The sequence below is a fragment of the Lipotes vexillifer genome, unplaced genomic scaffold (genome assembly GCF_000442215.2).
Source record: "Lipotes vexillifer unplaced genomic scaffold, Lipotes_vexillifer_v1.1 scaffold217, whole genome shotgun sequence".
Classification (NCBI taxonomy): Eukaryota; Metazoa; Chordata; class Mammalia; order Artiodactyla; family Lipotidae; genus Lipotes; species Lipotes vexillifer.
The window spans coordinates 7,429,287-7,438,357 of record NW_006788200.1 but is presented as its reverse complement, the minus strand read 5'-3'; the positions used below and the strand labels follow the sequence as shown (position 1 = coordinate 7,438,357).

Below are 9,071 nucleotides of genomic sequence, written 5' to 3'. Positions count from 1 at the left end.
AGAGGGAGGTAGGCGGGGAAGGGGAGGGGGCCGGCCTCCGGGGGGGGGTCGGGGGAGGGCCGTGGCCCGACACCTACCGGCTCTCAGAGTCGTCCAAGCCGCCACTGCCGCCGCCGCCGCCGCGAGGCCGAGGGGGAGGGGAGGGGCGGGGAGCTGCGCTCCGCTCTGGGCACCGCCGCCGCGGTGCGCTCCGCTCCAGCCGCGCCGCCCGCCGTGCCCGGGTCCGGAGCCGGAGTCACGCCGCCGCGGCTGGTCGGAGGCGGGGAGGGGGGGGAGCCTGCAGCACCTGCCCCTCCTCCCCCTCCCCGCGGCCCAAATTAAAAAACAACAAAAAGCAACTAATCACCCCCAAGCGTAGCGCTGAGCGGCTGGCGGAGGGCGCAGCGTGAGGCGCCCGGACTCAGCAGGCAGCGCGCATGGCTGGGCGCTGGGCTGGGCTGGGCAGGGCAGGGACGCGGGGCCCGGCTTCGGGTAACAAGGTTCGGCCGCTCTTCTTTCTCGGCTCGGGCGCCTGCTCTCGCCGCCGCCACCGCCTCTGCTGCCGCCTCTACATCCCCGCTCAGGCTCCGCCGCCTCTGCCACCGCCGCCGCCGCGCGCCCGCCCGGGCAGGAGCTCTGAACGCTGCCCGGGGGCTGCCGGCAAAACCCGGACCGGACTCAACGCTCCCTCCTCCTTCCCCCCCCCGCCAACTCGGGTCCCCTCCCTCCTCCCTCCGCCTCCCTCCCGACGCAGCTCTGGCCACTTGGACGCCGCAGGCTCTGAGGCCGGAGCCGCAGCCACTGCGCCTCAAGCTCCCCGCGCTCTGACGAGGTCGGCCCAGGCTGAGCTCCCCAGCGCGCCCCGTCTTCATCTCTTTTTCTGCAACTTTACAAAAAATAAGAGGACCTCTCCCGTTCTGTGAGGAGTGCATGGGCTTGGAGACGCACCTTATGGGGAAATCCGCCATCTCTCTGCCCCCTCTCTCCAGCCGGCCGCGAAGCTCCAAGGACCAGTAGGAAGGGTTTGGCCGCGCCCCTCAGCTCAGGTGCGCGTAGGGCCGAGAACTCACAGCCGAGCACTCTTGGAGCTAGACGCGTGTTCAAAGATTGCACCCTTCCCAGAGCGCATTCCCGTACTCGGTGGGCTCTAGTTACCCGGGAGAAAGGGGGTGGAGGTTCCTGTCCCCATTACACAGATGAGGAAACTGATCTGAGAAAGGACATTTTGTTACCTACGCTGGCCCCAACGGAAACCCTGAGTCCTGGAGCTAAAGCGACTACATTGTGGTGCCCTGAGACCGTGGCCGGTGAACTCTGAGCCCGAAACAGTGCCTAGCACAGAGAAACGCTCAATAGACACTGGTTGAAAGAGAGAACAAAAGCCCAGCGGGTACAGATTTGGGCCCGCATATCCTCGCCGTCATTCAGTGCCCCCTCCATCTGCCCAGCTTGGGCTAATCCTAAAGCTGCAGATGTCGTCTTCTCACCACTTCAGGGACCCACAGAGCGAGCCCCAGGCTCACTCGTATAATCCCAAAGTGGAAAGTTTCTTCAATTCTGTGGAATTTGTGGGGGTGGATTTGTGCTGCCTCCGTGAGACAGAGAAAACACAGCCCCCAGACCAGAGACCCTAACAGGAAAGGGGCAGGACGGTTTTCGAAGTCTGCCTAGGGTTAAACATTACTGCCTGTGAACGACTGGGACCCAGATAACAGGGAGTTAACTGCGGTGACCCGGTGCCTCCAGCCACTGGAGCAGTCTCAGTGGAAGAAGCAAAACTAGCTCCCACCTCGCTGTTTCCTCCTCTGTGCCGCCTGCCTCGGTGTTGGAGGGCCTGGGGCCTGGGTCTCATGGGAGCAGCCGCTGGTGCCCACCCTCCAAGCCTTCTAAATTTGGCTTTGGGACTTTGACCCTGCCAGGGGATAGGGGTGTGAGGGAGGTGTCAGAGGGCAGAGTTCATCTGGAATGTGTTGTCTCTTACCTGTCCTGACCTCCCAGGCCACAGGGAATGACCCTCTCTTGGACACCCCCTCCCTTCCACAAAAGCTGAGAAGTGTCCTCCTTTAACTGTGTGTCAACGAATGGCTCCCTAGCCTGTCCAGCAAGCTTCCTCAAAGCCACACCAAACGTACTATGTGAGTAAAGCAAGGTACTTGCTCTGAGAACACAGTTTTAAGACAAACGAACACCTCCAGATTATGACCCCTAAACTGCTTAAAGATAGACATTCTGGGCCCCACCCTGAGTGTGAGGTACAGTATGGTGTTAGGCACTGACCATACAAGGCAAAAAGAAGCAGGGTCCCAGGCCTAGATGCTCAAGGATCTGCAAACACTTAGCCCACCACTGTCTACCTTTTCTGGGGAAGCTGAGGCCCAAACTGTGAGGTGGGACCTGTTGCTCAGGAGTCAGCAGCAGGCCTCAGAGGATTAGGACCCAAGAAATGAAACTCAGTCCTCAGGGCTTCTGAAGCCTAGGGTGAGTGCAGAATCAGGCCCTGCATACCTGAAAAAAGCTTCATGCTGAAATCCATGGGGGGTGGGGGGGATGGTAGCTCCACCTTAGGGAATTACTATTAATTATCCACTTTTTTCCCCAAGACCTCTGTCCCCTCCCCATCTCAGAAGGGCAAAGCCCAGGGGGCTGCAGGCTGCAATGGAGATGAGTCAGGTGATACCAATGGTGACTTTCTCAGGGAACGGGTGTTGGCATATGCCTGGCCTAGTTTAGAGAGTGGATCTTGGAGTCTTCCCCTTCTCCTGGAAATTAAGAAGTGGAGGGAGACCCAGATCCTCACTTATCCACCCCAGGTAGGAACCAGAGAGGAGAGCGGCAGAACTGTCCACATGGAAAATGCAACATGAACAGGAAATGCCATGTGCAAACCATCCACATAGAACTCTCTACCATATCAAGTCAGACAAGGGGGAGACACCCAGGAAGGATTGGGCGGGAGGTCTCTGGCCTTGGGAGAGACTATCCCCACCCCAGGCCCCTTCCATAAGAAGAAGTAAAGGGATCCTAGTTCACAATCCCTCCAAAAATGAGTATTGGAGTTTCATATTGCTATTCAATCAATCAGCTTAGAGTCAGGAAGCAAATTCCATAGTCTCTAGTACCTGTCGGGGAGAGAAGGGCCCTGCACCCACCTGCCCTGTCTTCTGGATAGGAATGTGTCAGTCCAGTTACCTGGATCCTGCTCTCCTGGTCCTGGTTATAATATCCATAGCTGGCATTTACAAAGCCCTTACCCTGAGCAGGGCATTAAGCTAAATAGTTAAGGTAACTTATCTCATTTAATCTTTACATCAGCCCCAGTAGTAGTATTGTCCCCATTTTTCAGATGAGGAAACTGACATGAGACTGGCACCAAAGTTGTTTTCCTAACCTCAGAGATTTGCTATCCTAGTGAGGCTTCTCACACACAGATCTGCCTGGGGTTCACCTGTTCCTCATCCTGTAGTGACTAATCAGAGCCCATAGGGCTCAGCTCAAGCCCCTTTCCCAACTTGGCCTGGCTTCCCTAACTGGTCCTATTCTTCCCTGCAATTCCTGAGCCCTGCTGACCAACACCACTCAACACTGGTGGTTCCCTCAGACACCCCAAAACTTCCCTTCAAGTATCTGTGGCTTTGCATGCACTGTTCCCTCTGCCCAGAAGGGAACTCCTGAAGTCCTCACTGAAGCCCAAGAGCATGTACTACTCCACTGGGAACCTTCTTTGACTTCTACTCCCCACCTCAGTTTGGCTTATATCTACAGAGCCAGCACTAGTCTTTGTGCAAATTAGAAAAAGCTACCACTTTTTGGCAGATATAGGTACCCCCATGTGGCAGCAGGTCATAAACTGTCTTCCAGTCTTCCTAGACCCCTTGGCCAGGTGCCTTTTTTGCAGTGCATGCACTGAACAATTGTACTCTGTGGCCTGGCTTTGGGGGCCCTCATCTGTCCCCTCCTATGGCCACAGTGACCACACTGCACAGAAATAGCTTTTATTTGCTCATTGTCTCCCTGTCCCCTCACCACTACCACTCACGAAAATTTGTTGAGGGTAAGGGAGAGTCTCCTACCTGCTTTGGGTCTGAAGCCTGGCACTAAGTACGTACCAGTAGTAAGGACTGTAGCCAACAGTTTTCTGAGCACTTACTATGTGTCTGGCACCACACTAATCGCTTTCTGTGAATATGCTTATTTAATCCTGGTATTCAAGACAACTGCTTAATGTTACAAAGTAGCAAAACCAAGATTTAAACCCATGCCTTGTGTGGGGGATCTACCATTTCCATGACTACCATCTATCAGCTAATGTCAGTCATTGATTAAACATCCAGTGACTGGGAATGGCTGCATGGAGAGGAGTGTGGGGGTTCGTCTCCAATAAAGACGGCCAACCCAGAGCTTGGCCTATGCCTCTCCTGAGGCCCCAGTTCCCGCATCTGTATCACAGAAAATGAGAGCCAGGGCATTTGGAGCCCTGCCTCAGGGCAAGGTGCAGGTTAATGCTCAGTGGGGTCACACTAGACTGTGACCTTGGCCAAAATTCCAGAGCAGGGCTGGGGGTGCAAACATGGGCAGGGGAAGAGGGAAGCTTTACTGCCTAGACATGCGCCCACGCCTCTGGGGTCTAAGACCTCACATACTGACCACTGGCCCTTCGGCCCCACCCCTGCCCCCATGACCTCTGAAGGGACAAGAGAACAGTGGAACTAGAAGGAAATTTCAGAAAAGCTAGATCTGTTTCTTAGGAGGCCAAGGTCCAGCCATCCCTAAGAAGTCAGTTTGGTGGCCCAGCGTGGCCCTGAGCTGTGTAAACAGTGGGGAAGGGAGGCGGGCAGAAGGGGGACTCCAGTCCCAGAATAAAATGACTCTGGAGTGAGGCTGGGAGGGAGCAGAGACCAGGCCAACACATACACTCACACTTTGTATTTCCGCTTGCACCCCGGCACACAGCTATACATGTGCCAGACAACCAGAAGTAGCCGCATGCTCTGCCAGGCCCAGGGAACTCAGCCCTTATGTGGTAAGGGGAGTGGGGACAGTTGGGGGCGTCCATCATGCCCCTGACAGTAACTCTTTTTTTCTTAAGATCTTCCTTCTTTCCTCCCTCTCTCCCTCCCTCCCTCCCTCTCTCCCTGGCTGTGTTGGGTCTTCATTGCTGCACTCAGGCTTTGGGCTTTCTGTTGCAGGGAGCAGGGGCTACTCTTCGTTGCCGTGTGCAGGCTTCTCATTGCAGTGGCTTCTCTTGTTGCAGAGCATGGGCTCTAGGCACGCAGGCTCAGTAGTTGTGATGCACCGGCTTAGTTGCTCCGTGGCATGTGGGATCTTCCAGGACCAGGTATCAAACCCATGTCTCCTGCATTGGCAGGGGGGTTCTTAACCACTGCGCCACGAGGAAGTCCCCTGACAATAACTCTTGACTTCACTAGGCACAATCATGGTTCAACTGTCTCTCCAAGAGGAAGTGGGACCGTGTGCCCCCAGAGGCCAAAGCTGTGGCTCCATGGCCTCAGGGTCAAGAAGAGGGAGGGGCCGCAAGGTAACAGAAAGGGGCCTTGGGGGAGGGGAGGACACAGCATCCCAAACCTGGAGGCCACAGACCAGGCCCAAAGAGCGGGGGCGGGCAGTGGTGTGCCCTGGGCATCCAGAAGCCTGGCCAGAAAGTGCTCTACCCAAGACATGCAGGCTAGGGTGGGGTGATATGGAGAAAAGTTGCTGGAGGTGGAGAGGTAGGGCTAGACCTCCCCTCACAGATGTGACTCCAGAAGGCAAAGCAGGGTCTTAAATGTCCCTCACACTGAGACTTTGGAAAACAGGACCCAGCCTCCCTCCTCAGACCAGACCCTACCTACCAACCCCTACTTTGCCTTCCTCTTCCAGAGAATGGGGTACTCAGGCAGTTGCCTGGGGGTAGGCCCAGGATGAACTGCTCTTTGAACTGGCGGGACTGGTTCTGTGTCTAGCCACCTGGGCAGTCACGGGTTGCTTGCCTTGCTGGGCCTGTGAGGAGGGAGGCCTCAGGAAGGGGCCCCTCGTAAATCGTTAACTCCCAGAGCAGCCTCTGCTGCAGGGTCCCCTCAGCCCCACCCCCAGTTGTGACTCTGACACTTAGAGAGCCCACCAGCCCCCCGGAGGCCAGAGTCAGAGGTTAGAGGTCAGAGCCAGAGGTTGCAGCACCTGGACAAATCCCTCCCCCGACTATCTGGAGGGAGGGTGGGGGGAGATGGGGACAGTGTCTTTGGGGAAGGCCGTTCTCTGTTAAGTTCGGAGCTTCTCACCCTAGTTTGCCCTCCAGCCTTCCTACTGTAGTCCTGACCTTTGCCTCTTAGGAGAGAGTCAGGAGCTCTGGGTGGGCCTCCTGGGGCAGCCCCTGGGCAAGTCCCAACCCCACCAGACCCTTATCCTCAGGGAGATAACTATACCAGTCCCACCCACTTCACCCTCAAGGGGTATCACCAGGACTAGATAATGAATGGGTTGAGGAAAAGAATTAGATACTGTTCAGAATTGGGACAGGACCCTCAGCATTGCTCCAACCCTGCTTCCTGGTGCTGGGGTCCCCCAAGGGAAATAATAAAAGCTGCCTTTCTGAAGATATTGTGCTAAACCCTTTACCTCCTTGGTAATCTGTTTAGCAATCACATTCTCATTTTGCAAATAAGGAAACTGAGGCTCTGAGAGGAGAGGTGACTTACCTAGGCTGTGGCAGCTGTACAGGAGCAGGGCCAGGATTTGAACCTGTTGTGTGCTCCCAAGCTGAACCCTTGAAGGGTTCTCTGTCTCCTTCTTAAATTCCTAAACTACAGGTGAGGAGACACCCTAAAGCCAGAATGGGCGGGACAATCCTCCCAGTGTAACACTGGTAGTAGCGGGGCTGATATGAGGCAGGTAGGGGAGGGTATAAGTGGGCAGGAGACTGCCAATGCCCCCAACCTCTCTGTAAGCCCCTCCTCCAGGGCAGCTCTCCCTCAGGTCACGTAGCCCCAGGTGCTACCACAGAGGAGGCTTGGCTGCTGCTCCCCCCACACCTCAGGAAGAACTCTCCTGACCCAGACAGGCTAAGGAGGGAGGACTGATGGTGCTACCACCCTTTTCGCTAGGGAGGCATCTCAGAAGCCGAGGAGACAGAGATAAAAAAAAAAAAAAAAAAAAAAGCCTGTGCTCCGCAACGAGAGAGGCCACAACAGTGAGAGGCCCGCATAAAAAAAAAAAAAAAAAAAAAAAAAAAAAATCAACTTTTAATCGAGATTGCAGATTCAGAAAAGATTCATAAACGAAATGATTCCCCGAGGAAATATAAAAAGTTACTTACGGCACAGCTAAATTGAGCATGCTTCAATCAGGGGCTGTTGAGAAATCATTAAGATATACAAGACGCTTTTTTAGATATATGTGGGCTCCTTCAGGAGAGATGGCCATTGCTCCAGTTAGAGAGAGATCTGGCCGGCCCTGAGCTGGCTTGGCCTGCTGGGTGGGTCACCTCCTTGGACTCATGGCTGGGGAAGGAGGGCAAAGTGGGGAGAAACCCTACCTGCCAGGCCTCAAGGACCACTGCCCAGAGGTTGTTACTGCCCCTAGGGGCCCAGAGACTCTCTGGCAAGGGAGAGTGGAGCAGAAGGGATTATGGTTATAACTTTTTATTGATTGAAGTAGGTTTTTCCCACTTTCTAACAGAAAAATGGGACGTGGCAGAGCTAGAGCTATTTCCCTCAAAAAACTAAAGAGGGGACCCCCCACCCCCATATCCCCTCGCCCCTTGCCCTATTGCTTGGGTCAGCCTGAGGAAGTGATCACTCTACTTGGACAGAGAAGGACCAGAATGTGCTCTCAGATCTATGTCTGAGGGCTTTGCCTTGGGGGAGGGGCAGGCCAGGGAACACTGGGGGAGTGGACCACCCTGGGGAATTTTCAAGGATGATCACTAGCTTTTGAGAAGACATTTTCCCCTCTCCACTGTAGCCATAATCCATTTCTTCACTGGAAGGCTTATTTGAGGTCTAACCCTCCTCTCTTGCAGCCTGTGGGGGTCTTTCTGCCTCTTCCTTTCCCAATGCCTAGGACTTTCAGGATTGAGGCTAGGACATCAGTGGAGGGTCTCTGCTGAATACTTATCACCTTCCCCCTCCTGTGCACTCCTGGGGACCAAAACTCCTGGGCTTTAGACAAGGTCAAGGCCTTACTCATCTCCATGCTCTGTCAAGTACCTGGTCCTCAGTTGGTGTCAAATATTTACTGAAGAGGAGGGAGAGCATCAGGCTGCAGCTGGGGCAATCTGTCCCGTGGGGGTGGGTGTGGAGGAGAAAGGAGACAGGCAAGAGCCTGCTCAGGGGACTGTAAGTGGCAGTGCCTGGACCCCCTTTCTTAGGCCCATCTGCCTGGGTAGCCCCCTCCTCCATTAAATCATCAAGGGTGGCAAGAAACCTGAGCCGGATGGTCGTGGCCACACTGCCTTGTGGGTGACCCGAACCCGATCCTGGCCAGGCCGAGGCGCTATTTTAAACTCCAGCTCCAAGCTGCTGCCTCATACCGCTTGGCCCATCTCTGGTTACAAAGCCACTGCCCACCTCCCGGCCACTTCCTCCTCCCCACCCTAGGACCCCCTAGGCTGGTGCTGGGTTCAATGTGTCTTGGGGAAACCCTGCTCTCTGTAGGCCCTGGTCTGTCAACTGGCACCAGTGCTCTTCTCCATCCCCTAGCTGAGCCCAGTTAGGCACCCTCATCCCTCTACCCACACAAGGATCCGTTGACCTTTATTTTGACTGAAAATTCCCCCATGGGGTTCTCTTCCCCAGGAATAAGGGCACACCCTGGCCAGAGAACCACACAGCCCAAGAGAGGGCAGATGCTACAAGAAGAAAGGAAGTAGGTTAGACATAAGTAGGGACTTCCCAGCAGTGACACTATGCTCTAGAAAACTTTCCCTTACCTCAATGCCTGCCTGCCTGCTTGAGCAGGAAGAGGGAGATGACTCCAGAGGGAGCTCCCTCCCCAGTCCTCAGGCTCAAGGGCTTCTGGGTTGGGGGGGGACTCAGGTAGCATTTAGCCAACCCACAGTGTCTTCTTTTCTCCCCTTCCTCAAGGGGAGAGCTCGGCAT

At 55.2% G+C, this 9,071-nt stretch overlaps 1 protein-coding gene across 1 annotated transcript in view; it reads right to left on the bottom strand.

Moving 5' to 3' along the window:
* CXXC5 (CXXC finger protein 5) overlaps positions 1-646 on the bottom strand; it is a 36,576-nt gene extending 35,930 nt beyond the window's left edge. The window contains exon 1 of the mRNA XM_007461443.1: positions 78-646. The gene's annotated coding sequence lies outside the window, so the exon portion shown is untranslated. The remainder of the gene's footprint in view (positions 1-77) is intronic.
* Positions 647-9,071: the final 8,425 nt, after the last annotated feature.